This window comes from Pleurodeles waltl, chromosome 4_1, assembly GCF_031143425.1.
Source record: "Pleurodeles waltl isolate 20211129_DDA chromosome 4_1, aPleWal1.hap1.20221129, whole genome shotgun sequence".
Taxonomy (NCBI): Eukaryota; Metazoa; Chordata; class Amphibia; order Caudata; family Salamandridae; genus Pleurodeles; species Pleurodeles waltl.
In genome coordinates this window covers 56,251,043-56,274,000 of record NC_090442.1, presented here as the reverse complement: position 1 = coordinate 56,274,000, position 22,958 = coordinate 56,251,043, and the positions used below count along the sequence as shown (strand labels likewise).

General features: G+C 52.6%; 21 non-coding genes across 21 annotated transcripts; 7 read left to right on the top strand and 14 right to left on the bottom strand.

Moving 5' to 3' along the window:
• Positions 1-2,360: 2,360 nt before the first annotated feature.
• TRNAG-GCC (transfer RNA glycine (anticodon GCC)) lies at positions 2,361-2,431 on the top strand. Its single transcript has one exon. It is a non-coding gene; the product is annotated as a tRNA-Gly (tRNA).
• A 71-nt stretch (positions 2,432-2,502) lies between these two features.
• On the bottom strand, positions 2,503-2,574 carry TRNAW-CCA (transfer RNA tryptophan (anticodon CCA)). The gene has a single exon. It is a non-coding gene; the product is annotated as a tRNA-Trp (tRNA).
• Positions 2,575-2,827: 253 nt separating this feature from the next.
• On the bottom strand, positions 2,828-2,901 carry TRNAN-GUU (transfer RNA asparagine (anticodon GUU)). Its single transcript has one exon. It is a non-coding gene; the product is annotated as a tRNA-Asn (tRNA).
• A 3,952-nt stretch (positions 2,902-6,853) lies between these two features.
• On the top strand, positions 6,854-6,924 carry TRNAG-GCC (transfer RNA glycine (anticodon GCC)). Its single transcript has one exon. It is a non-coding gene; the product is annotated as a tRNA-Gly (tRNA).
• Positions 6,925-6,995: 71 nt separating this feature from the next.
• Positions 6,996-7,067, bottom strand: TRNAW-CCA (transfer RNA tryptophan (anticodon CCA)). The gene has a single exon. It is a non-coding gene; the product is annotated as a tRNA-Trp (tRNA).
• A 253-nt stretch (positions 7,068-7,320) lies between these two features.
• TRNAN-GUU (transfer RNA asparagine (anticodon GUU)) lies at positions 7,321-7,394 on the bottom strand. Its single transcript has one exon. It is a non-coding gene; the product is annotated as a tRNA-Asn (tRNA).
• Positions 7,395-9,099: 1,705 nt separating this feature from the next.
• Positions 9,100-9,170, top strand: TRNAG-GCC (transfer RNA glycine (anticodon GCC)). The gene has a single exon. It is a non-coding gene; the product is annotated as a tRNA-Gly (tRNA).
• Positions 9,171-9,241: 71 nt separating this feature from the next.
• On the bottom strand, positions 9,242-9,313 carry TRNAW-CCA (transfer RNA tryptophan (anticodon CCA)). The gene has a single exon. It is a non-coding gene; the product is annotated as a tRNA-Trp (tRNA).
• A 4,277-nt stretch (positions 9,314-13,590) lies between these two features.
• On the top strand, positions 13,591-13,661 carry TRNAG-GCC (transfer RNA glycine (anticodon GCC)). Its single transcript has one exon. It is a non-coding gene; the product is annotated as a tRNA-Gly (tRNA).
• Positions 13,662-13,732: 71 nt separating this feature from the next.
• TRNAW-CCA (transfer RNA tryptophan (anticodon CCA)) lies at positions 13,733-13,804 on the bottom strand. The gene has a single exon. It is a non-coding gene; the product is annotated as a tRNA-Trp (tRNA).
• A 253-nt stretch (positions 13,805-14,057) lies between these two features.
• Positions 14,058-14,131, bottom strand: TRNAN-GUU (transfer RNA asparagine (anticodon GUU)). Its single transcript has one exon. It is a non-coding gene; the product is annotated as a tRNA-Asn (tRNA).
• A 1,703-nt stretch (positions 14,132-15,834) lies between these two features.
• On the top strand, positions 15,835-15,905 carry TRNAG-GCC (transfer RNA glycine (anticodon GCC)). The gene has a single exon. It is a non-coding gene; the product is annotated as a tRNA-Gly (tRNA).
• A 71-nt stretch (positions 15,906-15,976) lies between these two features.
• Positions 15,977-16,048, bottom strand: TRNAW-CCA (transfer RNA tryptophan (anticodon CCA)). Its single transcript has one exon. It is a non-coding gene; the product is annotated as a tRNA-Trp (tRNA).
• Positions 16,049-16,301: 253 nt separating this feature from the next.
• Positions 16,302-16,375, bottom strand: TRNAN-GUU (transfer RNA asparagine (anticodon GUU)). Its single transcript has one exon. It is a non-coding gene; the product is annotated as a tRNA-Asn (tRNA).
• A 1,702-nt stretch (positions 16,376-18,077) lies between these two features.
• On the top strand, positions 18,078-18,148 carry TRNAG-GCC (transfer RNA glycine (anticodon GCC)). The gene has a single exon. It is a non-coding gene; the product is annotated as a tRNA-Gly (tRNA).
• A 71-nt stretch (positions 18,149-18,219) lies between these two features.
• On the bottom strand, positions 18,220-18,291 carry TRNAW-CCA (transfer RNA tryptophan (anticodon CCA)). The gene has a single exon. It is a non-coding gene; the product is annotated as a tRNA-Trp (tRNA).
• Positions 18,292-18,544: 253 nt separating this feature from the next.
• On the bottom strand, positions 18,545-18,618 carry TRNAN-GUU (transfer RNA asparagine (anticodon GUU)). Its single transcript has one exon. It is a non-coding gene; the product is annotated as a tRNA-Asn (tRNA).
• Positions 18,619-20,465: 1,847 nt separating this feature from the next.
• On the bottom strand, positions 20,466-20,537 carry TRNAW-CCA (transfer RNA tryptophan (anticodon CCA)). Its single transcript has one exon. It is a non-coding gene; the product is annotated as a tRNA-Trp (tRNA).
• A 253-nt stretch (positions 20,538-20,790) lies between these two features.
• Positions 20,791-20,864, bottom strand: TRNAN-GUU (transfer RNA asparagine (anticodon GUU)). The gene has a single exon. It is a non-coding gene; the product is annotated as a tRNA-Asn (tRNA).
• Positions 20,865-22,570: 1,706 nt separating this feature from the next.
• TRNAG-GCC (transfer RNA glycine (anticodon GCC)) lies at positions 22,571-22,641 on the top strand. Its single transcript has one exon. It is a non-coding gene; the product is annotated as a tRNA-Gly (tRNA).
• Positions 22,642-22,712: 71 nt separating this feature from the next.
• Positions 22,713-22,784, bottom strand: TRNAW-CCA (transfer RNA tryptophan (anticodon CCA)). Its single transcript has one exon. It is a non-coding gene; the product is annotated as a tRNA-Trp (tRNA).
• Between the last annotated feature and the right edge of the window lie 174 nt (positions 22,785-22,958).

Sequence of the window (22,958 nt, the reverse complement as noted above, 5' to 3'; positions counted from 1 at the left end):
TTGGCAGTCCAAGGCTTGCCATGCAAACTTTGTTCATAGGTGTCCCATGCGAATGCATGGGCCTTATCACTACTGTCTACGGCAGGGCTCTCTGCTCAGCCTATGTAAGTGAAGCATTGGTGGTTCAGTGGTAGAATTCTCACCTGCCACGCGGGAGGCCCGGGTTCGATTCCCAGCCAATGCAAAGCGCCCTTCTTTTGGCTTTGCTTTAGAAGTCAGAGATATAGACTTGGTGGGGAAAAAAATGTCAAAGAGTGACCCAGACGTGATTTGAACACGCAACCTTCTGATCTGGAGTCAGACGCGCTACCGTTGCGCCACGAGGTCCCTGTGTATGCAGTTCTCAGCCCCGGATCAAGAAATGCTTCTGTGCCTTTTATTGGCCCTAAGTACGCCTGTGGTTAAAGTAGAAGGCTTAGTGGCCCGTTTCCAGTCCTATTGGTGGAAATGACTAGAGGTGAAGAGATGAGAGAAGATAGAAATGTTGAGATAGAGCATGTCACGCAGGCAAAGCGAGAGCTCTAAGAGCAAAGCCAGACAGCTGTGTTTTAATTCAGGACTTGATGTAGGCAAAAGCATACGTCCCTGGGTGCGCTTGAACCACCAACCTTTCGGTTAACAGCCGAACACGCTAACCGATTGCGCCACAGAGACCATCCACCGCAGTGAGCGTGTTGGGACTCAATATATGTTTTTACCTTTGTGCTCCTGCCTGCATCTCTAAGGTCCTGGCATAAGACAGGTAGGCTTAGACTCCATTGTGACATGTCTTACTTCTCTTAGAAGAAGGTTCTGAGTTGCCAGGCAGCTTATCTTCTGCCGGGCACACTTTCCTTTTCAGGCTTTCAGGTTGTGAATCCAGCACTGCTTAGGTGTCCATGTCAGACATGAGCAGCTCATTGAGCCCCACTGTGTGTTTTTTGTGGAGATACAACTCTCAGACTAGAGGGAGCAGGCGGGAAGTGGGTGAGACTCACACAGGGTGGGTGGGGCAGTTAAAGGATGTTATCTAATAGTGTAATCGAGGAGTTGGGTTTTTTGTGCACTACACTTTAACCAGCGATTCTTTCTAAAAGGAAATCCCAGGGCAGTACCCGCAATGAGTGGCATCCCCACACCCGAGGTTGCATTGTGGTAGCTGTTCCCTGAGCCCCTAGCCCCTGTCCCCATGTCGCCCTTTCTCCTCGTGTAACTCACCCCAGGTTCGGTGGCTCTGATACTTGCTGCTTCTGCTGCGCGATCATCCCCATGATCTGGGTCTTTGTACGAAATGTCATGTAAGATGACTTTATTCAGCACGGCGTTTGTCATTTGCTTGGTTGTCCTGTCACTGTTGGATGTTTTCTTGCGCAGACTACTGTCTAATGGTGGGAAGGCCACGAGACACGTGACTTTTCTCTTTCCTTGTTAGCATAGTTTCCTGCCACTGTCTTGTTGTGCTGCCTGCCTGTGAGACACATGTCTTGCCCATCTCAGCTCCACTGTGGCATGTTAGATATGTCTTTGAGCAGAGTCCCGGTCCCAGAGCTGCTGCCTTCTCTGCACTCTGGCTTGTAAGACTGCAGGCAAAGGCCCTCCCTGGCCCCTCAGTCAGATAGATACATTTACCTGCAGGGCTCAGCTTTGGTGAAAGATATTGGCGAGAGAGAGGAAAGGGGACGGCCCGTGGTGCACCCCCTATTTTGCATAGAACCACAGCCTCCTGGGAGGGCAGAGACATGAGGGTTCTCAGGGAAAGCCCTCCCAGGAGTGTTGAAGGGCAGGACGTGAAACACAGCAATCCCGGAATGGCCTGGTCTAAGATGCCTGTGCAATAGGCCTGGCCCTAGGCTTCCGGGGCTCTTCCTCGGCAGAGGCCCCAGTGGTATGAGCCCGACCAGGGCTGTGCCCGACCAGGGCTGTAGGGCGCGTTGGGAGCGCGTTAGGGACGCGAAAGAGGGCGCAGGGCGCAGAACTCTGCCCGTTTCTCCCCAGGATTTTGGGGAGGACAGGGAATCTGGCCAGGTCAGTGACTAGGCTTTCCCAGAAGGAAAGTCCAGTGACAGTGGCATGTTGTGAAACACAAGATTGCTGGTGGTCTGGAGGGTGCTTTCTGTCAGCCACTTCTCCCGGGAGCAGCCAGAGAGCAGGCTGATGTCGTGCTCTGTCAAGCACAACACTGGCCCCAAACCACTGTCCTTAGCAAAAGCAGAAACATTCATAGTTTCAGTCTCCTGCATCTGATTCCTGCCATCAGCATGTGAACGTTTGGCAGTCCAAGGCTTGCCATGCAAACTTTGTTCATAGGTGTCCCATGCGAATGCATGGGCCTCATCACTACTGTCTACGGCAGGGCTCTCTGCTCAGCTTATGTAAGTGAAGCATTGGTGGTTCAGTGGTAGAATTCTCGCCTGCCACGCGGGAGGCCCGGGTTCGATTCCCGGCCAATGCAAAGCGCCCTTCTTTTGGCTTTGCTTTAGAAGTCAGAGATATAGACTTGGTGGGCAAAAAAATGTCAAAGAGTGACCCCGACGTGATTTGAACACGCAACCTTCTGATCTGGAGTCAGACGCGCTACCGTTGCGCCACGAGGTCCCTGTGCATGCAGTTCTCAGCCCCGGATCAAGAAATGCTTCTGTGCCTTTTATTGGCCCTCAGTACGCCTGTGGTTAAAGTAGAAGGCTTGGTGGCCCGTTTCCAGTCCTATTGGTGGAAATGACTAGAGGTGAAGAGATGAGAGAAGATAGAAATGTTGAGATAGAGCATGTCACGCAGGCAAAGCGAGAGCTCTAAGAGCAAAGCCAGACAGCTGTGTTTTAATTCAGGACTTGATGTAGGCAAAAGCATACGTCCCTGGGTGGGCTTGAACCACCAACCTTTCGGTTAACAGCCGAACGCGCTAACCGATTGCGCCACAGAGACCAACCACCGCAGTGAGCTTTTGGGACTCAATATATGTTTTTACCTTTGTGCTCCTGCCTGCAGCTCTAAGGTCCTGGCATAAGACAGGTAGGCTTAGACTCCATTGTGACATGTCTTACTTCTCTTAGAAGAAGGTTCTGAGTTGCCAAGCAGCATATCTTCTGCCGGGCACACTTTCCTTTGCAGGCTTTCAGGTTGTGAATCCAGCACTGCTTAGGTGTCCATGTCAGACATGAGCAGCTCATTGAGCCCCACTGTGTGTTTTTTGTGGAGATACAACTCTCAGACTAGAGGGAGCAGGCGGGAAGTGGGTGAGACTCACACAGGGTGGGTGGGGCAGTTAAAGGATGTTATCTAATAGTGTAATCGAGGAGTTGGGTTTTTTGTGCACTACACTTTAACCAGCGATTCTTTCTAAAAGGAAATCCCAGGGCAGTACCCGCAATGAGTGGCATCCCCACACCCGAGGTTGCATTGTGGTAGCTGTTCCCTGAGCCCCTAGCCCCTGTCCCCATGTCGCCCTTTCTCCTCGTGTAACTCACCCCAGGTTCGGTGGCTCTGATACTTGCTGCTTCTGCCGCGCGATCATCCCCATGATCTGGGCCTTTGTACGAAATGTCATGTAAGATGACTTTATTCAGCACGGCGTTTGTCATTTGCTTGGTTGTCCTGTCACTGTTGGATGTTTTCTTGCGCAGACTACTGTCTAATGGTGGGAAGGCCACGAGACACGTGACTTTTCTCTTTCCTTGTTAGCATAGTTTCCTGCCACTGTCTTGTTGTGCTGCCTGCCTGTGAGACACGTGTCTTGCCCATCTCAGCTCCACTGTGGCATGTTAGATATGTCTTTGAGCAGAGTCCCGGTCCCAGAGCTGCTGCCTTCTCTGCACTCTGGCTTGTAAGACTGCAGGCAAAGGCCCTCCCTGGCCCCTCAGCCAGATAGATACATTTACCTGCAGGGCTCAGCTTTGGTGAAAGATATTGGCGAGAGAGAGGAAAGGGGACGGCCCGTGGTGCACCCCCTATTTTGCATAGAACCACAGCCTCCTGGGAGGGCAGAGACATGAGGGTTCTCAGGGAAAGCCCTCCCAGGAGTGTTGAAGGGCAGGACGTGAAACACAGCAATCCCGGAATGGCCTGGTCTAAGATGCCTGTGCAATAGGCCTGGCCCTAGGCTTCCGGGGCTCTTCCTCGGCAGAGGCCCCAGTGGTATGAGCCCGACCAGGGCTGTGCCCGACCAGGGCTGTAGGGCGCGTTGGGAGCGCGTTAGGGACGCGAAAGAGGGCGCAGGGCGCAGAACTCTGCCCGTTTCTCCCCAGGATTTTGGGGAGGACAGGGAATCTGGCCAGGTCAGTGACTAGGCTTTCCCAGAAGGAAAGTCCAGTGACAGTGGCATGTTGTGAAACACAAGATTGCTGGTGGTCTGGAGGGTGCTTTCTGTCAGCCACTTCTCCCGGGAGCAGCCAGAGAGCAGGCTGATGTCGTGCTCTGTCAAGCACAACACTGGCCCCAAACCACTGTCCTTAGCAAAAGCAGAAACATTCATAGTTTCAGTCTCCTGCATCTGATTCCTGCCATCAGCATGTGAACGTTTGGCAGTCCAAGGCTTGCCATGCAAACTTTGTTCATAGGTGTCCCATGCGAATGCATGGGCCTTATCACTACTGTCTACGGCAGGGCTCTCTGCTCAGCCTATGTAAGTGAAGCATTGGTGGTTCAGTGGTAGAATTCTCACCTGCCACGCGGGAGGCCCGGGTTCGATTCCCAGCCAATGCAAAGCGCCCTTCTTTTGGCTTTGCTTTAGAAGTCAGAGATATAGACTTGGTGGGGAAAAAAATGTCAAAGAGTGACCCAGACGTGATTTGAACACGCAACCTTCTGATCTGGAGTCAGACGCGCTACCGTTGCGCCACGAGGTCCCTATGTATGCAGTTCTCAGCCCCGGATCAAGAAATGCTTCTGTGCCTTTTATTGGCCCTAAGTACGCCTGTGGTTAAAGTAGAAGGCTTAGTGGCCCGTTTCCAGTCCTATTGGTGGAAATGACTAGAGGTGAAGAGATGAGAGAAGATAGAAATGTTGAGATAGAGCATGTCACGCAGGCAAAGCGAGAGCTCTAAGAGCAAAGCCAGACAGCTGTGTTTTAATTCAGGACTTGATGTAGGCAAAAGCATACGTCCCTGGGTGCGCTTGAACCACCAACCTTTCGGTTAACAGCCGAACACGCTAACCGATTGCGCCACAGAGACCATCCACCGCAGTGAGCGTGTTGGGACTCAATATATGTTTTTACCTTTGTGCTCCTGCCTGCATCTCTAAGGTCCTGGCATAAGACAGGTAGGCTTAGACTCCATTGTGACATGTCTTACTTCTCTTAGAAGAAGGTTCTGAGTTGCCAGGCAGCTTATCTTCTGCCGGGCACACTTTCCTTTTCAGGCTTTCAGGTTGTGAATCCAGCACTGCTTAGGTGTCCATGTCAGACATGAGCAGCTCATTGAGCCCCACTGTGTGTTTTTTGTGGAGATACAACTCTCAGACTAGAGGGAGCAGGCGGGAAGTGGGTGAGACTCACACAGGGTGGGTGGGGCAGTTAAAGGATGTTATCTAATAGTGTAATCGAGGAGTTGGGTTTTTTGTGCACTACACTTTAACCAGCGATTCTTTCTAAAAGGAAATCCCAGGGCAGTACCCGCAATGAGTGGCATCCCCACACCCGAGGTTGCATTGTGGTAGCTGTTCCCTGAGCCCCTAGCCCCTGTCCCCATGTCGCCCTTTCTCCTCGTGTAACTCACCCCAGGTTCGGTGGCTCTGATACTTGCTGCTTCTGCTGCGCGATCATCCCCATGATCTGGGTCTTTGTACGAAATGTCATGTAAGATGACTTTATTCAGCACGGCGTTTGTCATTTGCTTGGTTGTCCTGTCACTGTTGGATGTTTTCTTGCGCAGACTACTGTCTAATGGTGGGAAGGCCACGAGACACGTGACTTTTCTCTTTCCTTGTTAGCATAGTTTCCTGCCACTGTCTTGTTGTGCTGCCTGCCTGTGAGACACATGTCTTGCCCATCTCAGCTCCACTGTGGCATGTTAGATATGTCTTTGAGCAGAGTCCCGGTCCCAGAGCTGCTGCCTTCTCTGCACTCTGGCTTGTAAGACTGCAGGCAAAGGCCCTCCCTGGCCCCTCAGTCAGATAGATACATTTACCTGCAGGGCTCAGCTTTGGTGAAAGATATTGGCGAGAGAGAGGAAAGGGGACGGCCCGTGGTGCACCCCCTATTTTGCATAGAACCACAGCCTCCTGGGAGGGCAGAGACATGAGGGTTCTCAGGGAAAGCCCTCCCAGGAGTGTTGAAGGGCAGGACGTGAAACACAGCAATCCCGGAATGGCCTGGTCTAAGATGCCTGTGCAATAGGCCTGGCCCTAGGCTTCCGGGGCTCTTCCTCGGCAGAGGCCCCAGTGGTATGAGCCCGACCAGGGCTGTGCCCGACCAGGGCTGTAGGGCGCGTTGGGAGCGCGTTAGGGACGCGAAAGAGGGCGCAGGGCGCAGAACTCTGCCCGTTTCTCCCCAGGATTTTGGGGAGGACAGGGAATCTGGCCAGGTCAGTGACTAGGCTTTCCCAGAAGGAAAGTCCAGTGACAGTGGCATGTTGTGAAACACAAGATTGCTGGTGGTCTGGAGGGTGCTTTCTGTCAGCCACTTCTCCCGGGAGCAGCCAGAGAGCAGGCTGATGTCGTGCTCTGTCAAGCACAACACTGGCCCCAAACCACTGTCCTTAGCAAAAGCAGAAACATTCATAGTTTCAGTCTCCTGCATCTGATTCCTGCCATCAGCATGTGAACGTTTGGCAGTCCAAGGCTTGCCATGCAAACTTTGTTCATAGGTGTCCCATGCGAATGCATGGGCCTCATCACTACTGTCTACGGCAGGGCTCTCTGCTCAGCTTATGTAAGTGAAGCATTGGTGGTTCAGTGGTAGAATTCTCGCCTGCCACGCGGGAGGCCCGGGTTCGATTCCCGGCCAATGCAAAGCGCCCTTCTTTTGGCTTTGCTTTAGAAGTCAGAGATATAGACTTGGTGGGCAAAAAAATGTCAAAGAGTGACCCCGACGTGATTTGAACACGCAACCTTCTGATCTGGAGTCAGACGCGCTACCGTTGCGCCACGAGGTCCCTGTGCATGCAGTTCTCAGCCCCGGATCAAGAAATGCTTCTGTGCCTTTTATTGGCCCTCAGTACGCCTGTGGTTAAAGTAGAAGGCTTGGTGGCCCGTTTCCAGTCCTATTGGTGGAAATGACTAGAGGTGAAGAGATGAGAGAAGATAGAAATGTTGAGATAGAGCATGTCACGCAGGCAAAGCGAGAGCTCTAAGAGCAAAGCCAGACAGCTGTGTTTTAATTCAGGACTTGATGTAGGCAAAAGCATACGTCCCTGGGTGGGCTTGAACCACCAACCTTTCGGTTAACAGCCGAACGCGCTAACCGATTGCGCCACAGAGACCAACCACCGCAGTGAGCTTTTGGGACTCAATATATGTTTTTACCTTTGTGCTCCTGCCTGCAGCTCTAAGGTCCTGGCATAAGACAGGTAGGCTTAGACTCCATTGTGACATGTCTTACTTCTCTTAGAAGAAGGTTCTGAGTTGCCAAGCAGCATATCTTCTGCCGGGCACACTTTCCTTTGCAGGCTTTCAGGTTGTGAATCCAGCACTGCTTAGGTGTCCATGTCAGACATGAGCAGCTCATTGAGCCCCACTGTGTGTTTTTTGTGGAGATACAACTCTCACACTAGAGGGAGCAGGCGGGAAGTGGGTGAGACTCACACAGGGTGGGTGGGGCAGTTAAAGGATGTTATCTAATAGTGTAATCGAGGAGTTGGGTTTTTTGTGCACTACACTTTAACCAGCGATTCTTTCTAAAAGGAAATCCCAGGGCAGTACCCGCAATGAGTGGCATCCCCACACCCGAGGTTGCATTGTGGTAGCTGTTCCCTGAGCCCATAGCCCCTGTCCCCATGTCGCCCTTTCTCCTCGTGTAACTCACCCCAGGTTCGGTGGCTCTGATACTTGCTGCTTCTGCTGCGCGATCATCCCCATGATCTGGGCCTTTGTACGAAATGTCATGTAAGATGACTTTATTCAGCACGGCGTTTGTCATTTGCTTGGTTGTCCTGTCACTGTTGGATGTTTTCTTGCGCAGACTACTGTCTAATGGTGGGAAGGCCACGAGACACGTGACTTTTCTCTTTCCTTGTTAGCATAGTTTCCTGCCACTGTCTTGGTGTGCTGCCAGCCTGTGAGACACGTGTCTTGCCCATCTCAGCTCCACTGTGGCATGTTAGATATGTCTTTGAGCAGAGTCCCGGTCCCAGAGCTGCTGCCTTCTCTGCACTCTGGCTTGTAAGACTGCAGGCAAAGGCCCTCCCTGGCCCCTCAGCCAGATAGATACATTTACCTGCAGGGCTCAGCTTTGGTGAAAGATATTGGCGAGAGAGAGGAAAGGGGACGGCCCGTGGTGCACCCCCTATTTTGCATAGAACCACAGCCTCCTGGGAGGGCAGAGACATGAGGGTTCTCAGGGAAAGCCCTCCCAGGAGTGTTGAAGGGCAGGACGTGAAACACAGCAATCCTGGAATGGCCTGGTCTAAGATGCCTGTGCAATAGGCCTGGCCCTAGGCTTCCGGGGCTCTTCCTCGGCAGAGGCCCCAGTGGTATGAGCCCGACCAGGGCTGTGCCCGACCAGGGCTGTAGGGCGCGTTGGGAGCGCGTTAGGGACGCGAAAGAGGGCGCAGGGCGCAGAACTCTGCCCGTTTCTCCCCAGGATTTTGGGGAGGACAGGGAATCTGGCCAGGTCAGTGACTAGGCTTTCCCAGAAGGAAAGTCCAGTGACAGTGGCATGTTGTGAAACACAAGATTGCTGGTGGTCTGGAGGGTGCTTTCTGTCAGCCACTTCTCCCGGGAGCAGCCAGAGAGCAGGCTGATGTCGTGCTCTGTCAAGCACAACACTGGCCCCAAACCACTGTCCTTAGCAAAAGCAGAAACATTCATAGTTTCAGTCTCCTGCATCTGATTCCTGCCATCAGCATGTGAACGTTTGGCAGTCCAAGGCTTGCCATGCAAACTTTGTTCATAGGTGTCCCATGCGAATGCATGGGCCTCATCACTACTGTCTACGGCAGGGCTCTCTGCTCAGCCTATGTAAGTGAAGCATTGGTGGTTCAGTGGTAGAATTCTCGCCTGCCACGCGGGAGGCCCGGGTTCGATTCCCGGCCAATGCAAAGCGCCCTTCTTTTGGCTTTGCTTTAGAAGTCAGAGATATAGACTTGGTGGGGAAAAAAATGTCAAAGAGTGACCCCGACGTGATTTGAACACGCAACCTTCTGATCTGGAGTCAGACGCGCTACCGTTGCGCCACGAGGTCCCTGTGCATGCAGTTCTCAGCCCCGGATCAAGAAATGCTTCTGTGCCTTTTATTGGCCCTCAGTACGCCTGTGGTTAAAGTAGAAGGCTTGGTGGCCCGTTTCCAGTCTTATTGGTGGAAATGACTAGAGGTGAAGAGATGAGAGAAGATAGAAATGTTGAGATAGAGCATGTCACGCAGGCAAAGCGAGAGCTCTAAGAGCAAAGCCAGACAGCTGTGTTTTAATTCAGGACTTGATGTAGGCAAAAGCATACGTCCCTGGGTGGGCTTGAACCACCAACCTTTCGGTTAACAGCCAAACGCACTAACCGATTGCGCCACAGAGACCAACCACCGCAGTGAGCGTGTTGGGACTCAATATATGTTTTTACCTTTGTGCTCCTGCCTGCAGCTCTAAGGTCCTGGAATAAGACAGGTAGGCTTAGACTCCATTGTGACATGTCTTACTTCTCTTAGAAGAAGGTTCTGAGTTGCCAGGCAGCTTATCTTCTGCCGGGCACACTTTCCTTTGCAGGCTTTCAGGTTGTGAATCCAGCACTGCTTAGGTGTCCATGTCAGACATGAGCAGCTCATTGAGCCCCACTGTGTGTTTTTTGTGGAGATACAACTCTCAGACTAGAGGGAGCAGGCGGGAAGTGGGTGAGACTCACACAGGGTGGGTGGGGCAGTTAAAGGATGTTATCTAATAGTGTAATCGAGGAGTTGGGTTTTTTGTGCACTACACTTTAACCAGCGATTCTTTCTAAAAGGAAATCCCAGGGCAGTACCCGCAATGAGTGGCATCCCCACACCCGAGGTTTCATTGTGGTAGCTGTTCCCTGAGCCCCTAGCCCCTGTCCCCATGTCGCCCTTTCTCCTCGTGTAACTCACCTCAGGTTCGGTGGCTCTGATACTTGCTGCTTCTGCGCGATCATCCCCATGATCTGGGGCTTTGTACGAAATGTCATGTAAGATGACTTTATTCAGCACAGTGTTTGTCATTTGCTTGGTTGTCCTGTCACTGTTGGATGTTTTCTTGCGCAGACTACTGTCTAATGGTGGGAAGGCCACGAGACACGTGACTTTTCTCTTTCCTTGTTAGCATAGTTTCCTGCCACTGTCTTGGTGTGCTGCCAGCCTGTGAGACACATGTCTTGCCCATCTCAGCTCCACTGTGGCATGTTAGATATGTCTTTGAGCAGAGTCCCGGTCCCAGAGCTGCTGCCTTCTCTCCACTCTGGCTTGTAAGACTGCAGGCAAAGGCCCTCCCTGGCCCCTCAGCCAGATAGATACATTTACCTGCAGGGCTCAGCTTTGGTGAAAGATATTGGCGAGAGAGAGGAAAGGGGACGGCCCGTGGTGCACCCCCTATTTTGCATAGAACCACAGCCTCCTGGGAGGGGAGAGACATGAGGGTTCTCAGGGAAAGCCCTCCCAGGAGTGTTGAAGGGCAGGACGTGAAACACAGCAATCCCGGAATGGCCTGGTCTAAGATGCCTGTGCAATAGGCCTGGCCCTAGGCTTCCGGGGCTCTTCCTCGGCAGAGGCCCCAGTGGTATGAGCCCGACCAGGGCTGTGCCCGACCAGGGCTGTAGGGCGCGTTGGGAGCGCGTTAGGGACGCGAAAGAGGGCGCAGGGCGCAGAACTCTGCCCGTTTCTCCCCAGGATTTTGGGGAGGACAGGGAATCTGGCCAGGTCAGTGACTAGGCTTTCCCAGAAGGAAAGTCCAGTGACAGTGGCATGTTGTGAAACACAAGATTGCTGGTGGTCTGGAGGGTGCTTTCTGTCAGCCACTTCTCCCGGGAGCAGCCAGAGAGCAGGCTGATGTCGTGCTCTGTCAAGCACAACACTGGCCCCAAACCACTGTCTTTAGCAAAAGCAGAAACATTCATAGTTTCAGTCTCCTGCATCTGATTCCTGCAATCAGCATGTGAACGTTTGGCAGTCCAAGGCTTGCCATGCAAACTTTGTTCATAGGTGTCCCATGCGAATGCATGGGCCTCATCACTACTGTCTACGGCAGGGCTCTTTGCTCAGCCTATGTAAGTGAAGCATTGATGGTTCAGTGGTAGAATTCTCGCCTGCCCCGCGGGAGGCCCGGGTTCGATTCCTGGCCAATGCAAAGCGCCCTTCTTTTGGCTTTGCTTTAGAAGTCAGAGATATAGACTTGGTGGGGAAAAAAATGTCAAAGAGTGACCCCGACGTGTTTTGAACACGCAACCTTCTGATCTGGAGTCAGACGCGCTACGGTTGCGCCACGAGGTCCCTGTGCATGCAGTTCTCAGCCCCGGATCAAGAAATGCTTCTGTGCCTTTTATTGGCCCTCAGTACGCCTGTGGTTAAAGTAGAAGGCTTGGTGGCCCGTTTCCCGTCCTATTGGTGGAAATGACTAGAGGTGAAGAGATGAGAGAAGATAGAAATGTTGAGATAGAGCATGTCACGCAGGCAAAGCGAGAGCTCTAAGAGCAAAGCCAGACAGCTGTGTTTTAATTCAGGACTTGATGTAGGCAAAAGCATACGTCCCTGGGTGGGCTTGAACCACCAACCTTTCAGTTAACAGCCGAACGCTCTAACCGATTGCGCCACAGAGACCAACCACCGCAGTGAGCGTGTTGGGACTAAATATATGTTTTTACCTTTGTGCTCCTGCCTGCAGCTCTAAGGTCCTGGCATAAGACAGGTAGGCTTAGACTCCATTGTGACATGTCTTACTTCTCTTAGAAGAAGGTTCTGAGTTGCCAGGCAGCTTATCTTCTGCCGGGCACACTTTCCTTTGCAGGCTTTCAGGTTGTGAATCCAGCACTGCTTAGGTGTCCATGTCAGACATGAGCAGCTCATTGAGCCCCACTGTGTGTTTTTTGTGGAGATACAACTCTCAGACTAGAGGGAGCAGGCGGGAAGTGGGTGAGACTCACACAGGGTGGGTGGGGCAGTTAAAGGATGTTATCTAATAGTGTAATCGAGGAGTTGGGTTTTTTGTGCACTACACTTTAACCAGCGATTCTTTCTAAAAGGAAATCCCAGGGCAGTACCCGCAATGAGTGGCATCCCCACACCCGAGGTTGCATTGTGGTAGCTGTTCCCTGAGCCCCTAGCCCCTGTCCCCATGTCGCCCTTTCTCCTCGTGTAACTCACCCCAGGTTCGGTGGCTCTGATACTTGCTGCTTCTGCCGCGCGATCATCCCCATGATCTGGGCCTTTGTACGAAATGTCATGTAAGATGACTTTATTCAGCACGGCGTTTGTCATTTGCTTGGTTGTCCTGTCACTGTTGGATGTTTTCTTGCGCAGACTACTGTCTAATGGTGGGAAGGCCACGAGACACGTGACTTTTCTCTTTCCTTGTTAGCATAGTTTCCTGCCACTGTCTTGTTGTGCTGCCTGCCTGTGAGACACGTGTCTTGCCCATCTCAGCTCCACTGTGGCATGTTAGATATGTCTTTGAGCAGAGTCCCGGTCCCAGAGCTGCTGCCTTCTCTGCACTCTGGCTTGTAAGACTGCAGGCAAAGGCCCTCCCTGGCCCCTCAGCCAGATAGATACATTTACCTGCAGGGCTCAGCTTTGGTGAAAGATATTGGCGAGAGAGAGGAAAGGGGACGGCCCGTGGTGCACCCCCTATTTTGCATAGAACCACAGCCTCCTGGGAGGGCAGAGACATGAGGGTTCTCAGGGAAAGCCCTCCCAGGAGTGTTGAAGGGCAGGACGTGAAACACAGCAATCCCGGAATGGCCTGGTCTAAGATGCCTGTGCAATAGGCCTGGCCCTAGGCTTCCGGGGCTCTTCCTCGGCAGAGGCCCCAGTGGTATGAGCCCGACCAGGGCTGTGCCCGACCAGGGCTGTAGGGCGCGTTGGGAGCGCGTTAGGGACGCGAAAGAGGGCGCAGGGCGCAGAACTCTGCCCGTTTCTCCCCAGGATTTTGGGGAGGACAGGGAATCTGGCCAGGTCAGTGACTAGGCTTTCCCAGAAGGAAAGTCCAGTGACAGTGGCATGTTGTGAAACACAAGATTGCTGGTGGTCTGGAGGGTGCTTTCTGTCAGCCACTTCTCCCGGGAGCAGCCAGAGAGCAGGCTGATGTCGTGCTCTGTCAAGCACAACACTGGCCCCAAACCACTGTCCTTAGCAAAAGCAGAAACATTCATAGTTTCAGTCTCCTGCATCTGATTCCTGCCATCAGCATGTGAACGTTTGGCAGTCCAAGGCTTGCCATGCAAACTTTGTTCATAGGTGTCCCATGCGAATGCATGGGCCTCATCACTACTGTCTACGGCAGGGCTCTCTGCTCAGCCTATGTAAGTGAAGCATTGGTGGTTCAGTGGTAGAATTCTCGCCTGCCACGCGGGAGGCCCGGGTTCGATTCCCGGCCAATGCAAAGCGCCCTTCTTTTGGCTTTGCTTTAGAAGTCAGAGATATAGACTTGGTGGGGAAAAAAATGTCAAAGAGTGACCCCGACGTGATTTGAACACGCAACCTTCTGATCTGGAGTCAGACGCGCTACCGTTGCGCCACGAGGTCCCTGTGCATGCAGTTCTCAGCCCCGGATCAAGAAATGCTTCTGTGCCTTTTATTGGCCCTCAGTACACCTGTGGTTAAAGTAGAAGGCTTGGTGGCCCGTTTCCAGTCCTATTGGTGGAAATGACTAGAGGTGAAGAGATGAGAGAAGATAGAAATGTTGAGATAGAGCATGTCACGCAGGCAAAGCGAGAGCTCTAAGAGCAAAGCCAGACAGCTGTGTTTTAATTCAGGACTTGATGTAGGCAAAAGCATACGTCCCTGGGTGGGCTTGAACCACCAACCTTTCGGTTAACAGCCGAACGCGCTAACCGATTGCGCCACAGAGACCAACCACCGCAGTGAGCGTGTTGGGACTCAATATATGTTTTTACCTTTGTGCTCCTGCCTGCAGCTCTAAGGTCCTGGCATAAGACAGGTAGGCTTAGACTCCATTGTGACATGTCTTACTTCTCTTAGAAGAAGGTTCTGAGTTGCCAGGCAGCTTATCTTCTGCCGGGCACACTTTCCTTTGCAGGCTTTCAGGTTGTGAATCCAGCACTGCTTAGGTGTCCATGTCAGACATGAGCAGCTCATTGAGCCCCACTGTGTGTTTTTTGTGGAGATACAACTCTCAGACTAGAGGGAGCAGGCGGGAAGTGGGTATGACTCACACAGGGTGGGTGGGGCAGTTAAAGGATGTTATCTAATAGTGTAATCGAGGAGTTGGGTTTTTTGTGCACTACACTTTAACCAGCGATTCTTTCTAAAAGGAAATCCCAGGGCATTACCCGCAATGAGTGGCATCCCCACACCCGAGGTTGCATTGTGGTAGCTGTTCCCTGAGCCCCTAGCCCCTGTCCCCATGTCGCCCTTTCTCCTCGTGTAACTCACCTCAGGTTCGGTGGCTCTGATACTTGCTGCTTCTGCGCGATCATCCCCATGATCTGGGCCTTTGTACGAAATGTCATGTAAGATGACTTTATTCAGCACGGCGTTTGTCATTTGCTTGGTTGTCCTGTCACTGTTGGATGTTTTCTTGCGCAGACTACTGTCTAATGGTGGGAAGGCCACGAGACACGTGACTTTTCTCTTTCCTTGTTAGCATAGTTTCCTGCCACTGTCTTGTTGTGCTGCCTGCCTGTGAGACACGTGTCTTGCCCATCTCAGCTCCACTGTGGCATGTTAGATATGTCTTTGAGCAGAGTCCCGGTCCCAGAGCTGCCGCCTTCTCTGCACTCTGGCTTGTAAGACTGCAGGCAAAGGCCCTCCCTGGCCCCTCAGCCAGATAGATACATTTACCTGCAGGGCTCAGCTTTGGTGAAAGATATTGGCGAGAGAGAGGAAAGGGGACGGCCCGTGGTGCACCCCCTATTTTGCATAGAACCACAGCCTCCTGGGAGGGCAGAGACATGAGGGTTCTCAGGGAAAGCCCTCCCAGGAGTGTTGAAGGGCAGGACGTGAAACACAGCAATCCCGGAATGGCCTGGTCTAAGATGCCTGTGCAATAGGCCTGGCCCTAGGCTTCCGGGGCTCTTCCTCGGCAGAGGCCCCAGTGGTATGAGCCCGACCAGGGCTGTGCCCGACCAGGGCTGTAGGGCGCGTTGGGAGCGCGTTAGGGACGCGAAAGAGGGCGCAGGGCGCAGAACTCTGCCCGTTTCTCCCCAGGATTTTGGGGAGGACAGGGAATCTGGCCAGGTCAGTGACTAGGCTTTCCCAGAAGGAAAGTCCAGTGACAGTGGCATGTTGTGAAACACAAGATTGCTGGTGGTCTGGAGGGTGCTTTCTGTCAGCCACTTCTCCCGGGAGCAGCCAGAGAGCAGGCTGATGTCGTGCTCTGTCAAGCACAACACTGGCCCCAAACCACTGTCCTTAGCAAAAGCAGAAACATTCATAGTTTCAGTCTCCTGCATCTGATTCCTGCCATCAGCATGTGAACGTTTGGCAGTCCAAGGCTTGCCATGCAAACTTTGTTCATAGGTGTCCCATGCGAATGCATGGGCCTCATCACTACTGTCTACGGCAGGGCTCTCTGCTCAGCCTATGTAAGTGAAGCATTGGTGGTTCAGTGGTAGAATTCTCGCCTGCCACGCGGGAGGCCCGGGTTCGATTCCCGGCCAATGCAAAGCGCCCTTCTTTTGGCTTTGCTTTAGAAGTCAGAGATATAGACTTGGTGGGCAAAAAAATGTCAAAGAGTGACCCCGACGTGATTTGAACACGCAACCTTCTGATCTGGAGTCAGACGCGCTACCGTTGCGCCACGAGGTCCCTGTGCATGCAGTTTTCAGCCCCGGATCAAGAAATGCTTCTGTGCCTTTTATTGGCCCTCAGTACGCCTGTGGTTAAAGTAGAAGGCTTGGTGGCCCGTTTCCAGTCCTATTGGTGGAAATGACTAGAGGTGAAGAGATGAGAGAAGATAGAAATGTTGAGATAGAGCATGTCACGCAGGCAAAGCGAGAGCTCTAAGAGCAAAGCCAGACAGCTGTGTTTTAATTCAGGACTTGATGTAGGCAAAAGCATACGTCCCTGGGTGGGCTTGAACCACCAACCTTTCGGTTAACAGCCGAACGCGCTAACCGATTGCGCCACAGAGACCAACCACCGGAGTGAGCTTTTGGGACTCAATATATGTTTTTACCTTTGTGCTCCTGCCTGCAGCTCTAAGGTCCTGGCATAAGACAGGTAGGCTTAGACTCCATTGTGACATGTCTTACTTCTCTTAGAAGAAGGTTCTGAGTTGCCAGGCAGCTTATCTTCTGCCGGGCACACTTTCCTTTGCAGGCTTTCAGGTTGTGAATCCAGCACTGCTTAGGTGTCCATGTCAGACATGAGCAGCTCATTGAGCCCCACTGTGTGTTTTTTGTGGAGATACAACTCTCAGACTAGAGGGAGCAGGCGGGAAGTGGGTATGACTCACACAGGGTGGGTGGGGCAGTTAAAGGATGTTATCTAATAGTGTAATCGAGGAGTTGGGTTTTTTGTGCACTACACTTTAACCAGCGATTCTTTCTAAAAGGAAATCCCAGGGCATTACCCGCAATGAGTGGCATCCCCACACCCGAGGTTGCATTGTGGTAGCTGTTCCCTGAGCCCCTAGCCCCTGTCCCCATGTCGCCCTTTCTCCTCGTGTAACTCACCTCAGGTTCGGTGGCTCTGATACTTGCTGCTTCTGCGCGATCATCCCCATGATCTGGGCCTTTGTACGAAATGTCATGTAAGATGACTTTATTCAGCACGGCGTTTGTCATTTGCTTGGTTGTCCTGTCACTGTTGGATGTTTTCTTGCGCAGACTACTGTCTAATGGTGGGAAGGCCACGAGACACGTGACTTTTCTCTTTCCTTGTTAGCATAGTTTCCTGCCACTGTCTTGTTGTGCTGCCTGCCTGTGAGACACGTGTCTTGCCCATCTCAGCTCCACTGTGGCATGTTAGATATGTCTTTGAGCAGAGTCCCGGTCCCAGAGCTGCCGCCTTCTCTGCACTCTGGCTTGTAAGACTGCAGGCAAAGGCCCTCCCTGGCCCCTCAGCCAGATAGATACATTTACCTGCAGGGCTCAGCTTTGGTGAAAGATATTGGCGAGAGAGAGGAAAGGGGACGGCCCGTGGTGCACCCCCTATTTTGCATAGAACCACAGCCTCCTGGGAGGGCAGAGACATGAGGGTTCTCAGGGAAAGCCCTCCCAGGAGTGTTGAAGGGCAGGACGTGAAACACAGCAATCCCGGAATGGCCTGGTCTAAGATGCCTGTGCAATAGGCCTGGCCCTAGGCTTCCGGGGCTCTTCCTCGGCAGAGGCCCCAGTGGTATGAGCCCGACCAGGGCTGTGCCCGACCAGGGCTGTAGGGCGCGTTGGGAGCGCGTTAGGGACGCGAAAGAGGGCGCAGGGCGCAGAACTCTGCCCGTTTCTCCCCAGGATTTTGGGGAGGACAGGGAATCTGGCCAGGTCAGTGACTAGGCTTTCCCAGAAGGAAAGTCCAGTGACAGTGGCATGTTGTGAAACACAAGATTGCTGGTGGTCTGGAGGGTGCTTTCTGTCAGCCACTTCTCCCGGGAGCAGCCAGAGAGCAGGCTGATGTCGTGCTCTGTCAAGCACAACACTGGCCCCAAACCACTGTCCTTAGCAAAAGCAGAAACATTCATAGTTTCAGTCTCCTGCATCTGATTCCTGCCATCAGCATGTGAACGTTTGGCAGTCCAAGGCTTGCCATGCAAACTTTGTTCATAGGTGTCCCATGCGAATGCATGGGCCTCATCACTACTGTCTACGGCAGGGCTCTCTGCTCAGCCTATGTAAGTGAAGCATTGGTGGTTCAGTGGTAGAATTCTCGCCTGCCACGCGGGAGGCCCGGGTTCGATTCCCGGCCAATGCAAAGCGCCCTTCTTTTGGCTTTGCTTTAGAAGTCAGAGATATAGACTTGGTGGGCAAAAAAATGTCAAAGAGTGACCCCGACGTGATTTGAACACGCAACCTTCTGATCTGGAGTCAGACGCGCTACCGTTGCGCCACGAGGTCCCTGTGCATGCAGTTTTCAGCCCCGGATCAAGAAATGCTTCTGTGCCTTTTATTGGCCCTCAGTACGCCTGTGGTTAAAGTAGAAGGCTTGGTGGCCCGTTTCCAGTCCTATTGGTGGAAATGACTAGAGGTGAAGAGATGAGAGAAGATAGAAATGTTGAGATAGAGCATGTCACGCAGGCAAAGCGAGAGCTCTAAGAGCAAAGCCAGACAGCTGTGTTTTAATTCAGGACTTGATGTAGGCAAAAGCATACGTCCCTGGGTGGGCTTGAACCACCAACCTTTCGGTTAACAGCCGAACGCGCTAACCGATTGCGCCACAGAGACCAACCACCGGAGTGAGCTTTTGGGACTCAATATATGTTTTTACCTTTGTGCTCCTGCCTGCAGCTCTAAGGTCCTGGCATAAGACAGGTAGGCTTAGACTCCATTGTGACATGTCTTACTTCTCTTAGAAGAAGGTTCTGAGTTGCCAGGCAGCTTATCTTCTGCCGGGCACACTTTCCTTTGCAGGCTTTCAGGTTGTGAATCCAGCACTGCTTAGGTGTCCATGTCAGACATGAGCAGCTCATTGAGCCCCACTGTGTGTTTTTTGTGGAGATACAACTCTCAGACTAGAGGGAGCAGGCGGGAAGTGGGTGAGACTCACACAGGGTGGGTGGGGCAGTTAAAGGATGTTATCTTATAGTGTAATCGAGGAGTTGAGTTTTTTGTGCACTACACTTTAACCAGCGATTCTTTCTAAAAGGAAATCCCAGGGCAGTACCCGCAATGAGTGGCATCCCCACACCCGAGGTTGCATTGTGGTAGCTGTTCCCTGAGCCCATAGCCCCTGTCCCCATGTCACCCTTTCTCCTCGTGTAACTCACCCCAGGTTCGGTGGCTCTGATACTTGCTGCTTCTGCTGCGCGATCATCCCCATGATCTGGGCCTTTGTACGAAATGTCATGTAAGATGACTTTATTCAGCACGGCGTTTGTCATTTGCTTGGTTGTCCTGTCACTGTTGGATGTTTTCTTGCGCAGACTACTGTCTAATGGTGGGAAGGCCACGAGACACGTGACTTTTCTCTTTCCTTGTTAGCATAGTTTCCTGCCACTGTCTTGTTGTGCTGCCTGCCTGTAAGACACGTGTCTTGCCCATCTCAGCTCCACTGTGGCATGTTAGATATGTCTTTGAGCAGAGTCCCGGTCCCAGAGCTGCTGCCTTCTCTGCACTCTGGCTTGTAAGACTGCAGGCAAAGGCCCTCCCTGGCCCCTCAGCCAGATAGATACATTTACCTGCAGGGCTCAGCTTTGGTGAAAGATATTGGCGAGAGAGAGGAAAGGGGACGGCCCGTGGTGCACCCCCTATTTTGCATAGAACCACAGCCTCCTGGGAGGGCAGAGACATGAGGGTTCTCAGGGAAAGCCCTCCCAGGAGTGTTGAAGGGCAGGACGTGAAACACAGCAATCCCGGAATGGCCTGGTCTAAGATGCCTGTGCAATAGGCCTGGCCCTAGGCTTCCGGGGCTCTTCCTCGGCAGAGGCCCCAGTGGTATGAGCCCGACCAGGGCTGTGCCCGACCAGGGCTGTAGGGCGCGTTGGGAGCGTGTTAGGGACGCGAAAGAGGGCGCAGGGCGCAGAACTCTGCCCGTTTCTCCCCAGGATTTTGGGGAGGACAGGGAATCTGGCCAGGTCAGTGACTAGGCTTTCCCAGAAGGAAAGTCCAGTGACAGTGGCATGTTGTGAAACACAAGATTGCTGGTGGTCTGGAGGGTGCTTTCTGTCAGCCACATCTCCCGGGAGCAGCCAGAGAGCAGGCTGATGTCGTGCTCTGTCAAGCACAACACTGGCCCCAAACCACTGTCCTTAGCAAAAGCAGAAACATTCATAGTTTCAGTCTCCTGCATCTGATTCCTGCCATCAGCATGTGAACGTTTGGCAGTCCAAGGCTTGCCATGCAAACTTTGTTCATAGGTGTCCCATGCGAATGCATGGGCCTCATCACTACTGTCTACGGCAGGGCTCTCTGCTCAGCCTATGTAAGTGAAGCATTGGTGGTTCAGTGGTAGAATTCTCGCCTGCCACGCGGTAGGCCCGGGTTCGATTCCCGGCCAATGCAAAGCGTCCTTCTTTTGGCTTTGCTTTAGAAGTCAGAGATATAGACTTGGTGGGGAAAAAAATGTCAAAGAGTGACCCCGACGTGATTTGAACACGCAACCTTCTGATCTGGAGTCAGACGCGCTACCGTTGCGCCACGAGGTCCCTGTGCATGCAGTTCTCAGCCCCGGATCAAGAAATGCTTCTGTGCCTTTTATTGGCCCTCAGTACGCCTGTGGTTAAAGTAGAAGGCTTGGTGGCCCGTTTCCAGTCCTATTGGTGGAAATGACTAGAGGTGAAGAGATGAGAGAAGATAGAAATGTTGAGATAGAGCATGTCATGCAGGCAAAGCGAGAGCTCTAAGAGCAAAGCCAGACAGCTGTGTTTTAATTCAGGACTTGATGTAGGCAAAAGCATACGTCCCTGGGTGGGCTTGAACCACCAACCTTTCGGTTAACAGCCGAACGCGCTAACCAATTGCGCCACAGAGACCAACCACCGCAGTGAGCGTGTTGGGACTCAATATATGTTTTTACCTTTGTGCTCCTGCCTGCAGCTCTAAGGTCCTGGCATAAGACAGGTAGGCTTAGACTCCATTGTGACATGTCTTACTTCTCTTAGAAGAAGGTTCTGAGTTGCCAGGCAGCTTATCTTCTGCCGGGCACACTTTCCTTTGCAGGCTTTCAGGTTGTGAATCCAGCACTGCTTAGGTGTCCATGTCAGACATGAGCAGCTCATTGAGCCCCACTGTGTGTTTTTTGTGGAGATACAACTCTCAGACTAGAGGGAGCAGGCGGGAAGTGGGTGAGACTCACACAGGGTGGGTGGGGCAGTTAAAGGATGTTATCTAATAGTGTAATCGAGGAGTTGGGTTTTTTGTGCACTACACTTTAACCAGCGATTCTTTCTAAAAGGAAATCCCAGGGCAGTACCCGCAATGAGTGGCATCCCCACACCCGAGGTTGCATTGTGGTAGCTGTTCCCTGAGCCCATAGCCCCTGTCCCCATGTCGCCCTTTCTCCTCGTGTAACTCACCCCAGGTTCGGTGGCTCTGATACTTGCTGCTTCTGCTGCGCGATCATCCCCATGATCTGGGCCTTTGTACGAAATGTCATGTAAGATGACTTTATTCAGCACGGCGTTTGTCATTTGCTTGGTTGTCCTGTCACTGTTGGATGTTTTCTTGCGCAGACTACTGTCTAATGGTGGGAAGGCCACGAGACACGTGACTTTTCTCTTTCCTTGTTAGCATAGTTTCCTGCCACTGTCTTGGTGTGCTGCCAGCCTGTGAGACACGTGTCTTGCCCATCTCAGCTCCACTGTGGCATGTTAGATATGTCTTTGAGCAGAGTCCCGGTCCCAGAGCTGCTGCCTTCTCTGCACTCTGGCTTGTAAGACTGCAGGCAAAGGCCCTCCCTGGCCCCTCAGCCAGATAGATACATTTACCTGCAGGGCTCAGCTTTGGTGAAAGATATTGGCGAGAGAGAGGAAAGGGGACGGCCCGTGGTGCACCCCCTATTTTGCATAGAACCACAGCCTCCTGGGAGGGCAGAGACATGAGGGTTCTCAGGGAAAGCCCTCCCAGGAGTGTTGAAGGGCAGGACGTGAAACACAGCAATCCCGGAATGGCCTGGTCTAAGATGCCTGTGCAATAGGCCTGGCCCTAGGCTTCCGGGGCTCTTCCTCGGCAGAGGCCCCAGTGGTATGAGCCCGACCAGGGCTGTGCCCGACCAGGGCTGTAGGGCGCGTTGGGAGCGCGTTAGGGATGCGAAAGAGGGCGCAGGGCGCAGAACTCTGCCCGTTTCTCCCCAGGATTTTGGGGAGGACAAGGAATCTGGCCAGGTCAGTGACTAGGCTTTCCCAGAAGGAAAGTCCAGTGACAGTGGCATGTTGTGAAACACAAGATTGCTGGTGGTCTGGAGGGTGCTTTCTGTCAGCCACTTCTCCCGGGAGCAGCCAGAGAGCAGGCTGATGTCGTGCTCTGTCAAGCACAACACTGGCCCCAAACCACTGTCCTTAGCAAAAGCAGAAACATTCATAGTTTCAGTCTCCTGCATCTGATTCCTGCCATCAGCATGTGAACGTTTGGCAGTCCAAGGCTTGCCATGCAAACTTTGTTCATAGGTGTCCCATGCGAATGCATGGGCCTCATCACTACTGTCTACGGCAGGGCTCTCTGCTCAGCTTATGTAAGTGAAGCATTGGTGGTTCAGTGGTAGAATTCTCGCCTGCCACGCGGGAGGCCCGGGTTCGATTCCCGGCCAATGCAAAGCGCCCTTCTTTTGGCTTTGCTTTAGAAGTCAGAGATATAGACTTGGTGGGCAAAAAAATGTCAAAGAGTGACCCCGACGTGATTTGAACACGCAACCTTCTGATCTGGAGTCAGACGCGCTACCGTTGCGCCACGAGGTCCCTGTGCATGCAGTTCTCAGCCCCGGATCAAGAAATGCTTCTGTGCCTTTTATTGGCCCTCAGTACGCCTGTGGTTAAAGTAGAAGGCTTGGTGGCCCGTTTCCAGTCCTATTGGTGGAAATGACTAGAGGTGAAGAGATGAGAGAAGATAGAAATGTTGAGATAGAGCATGTC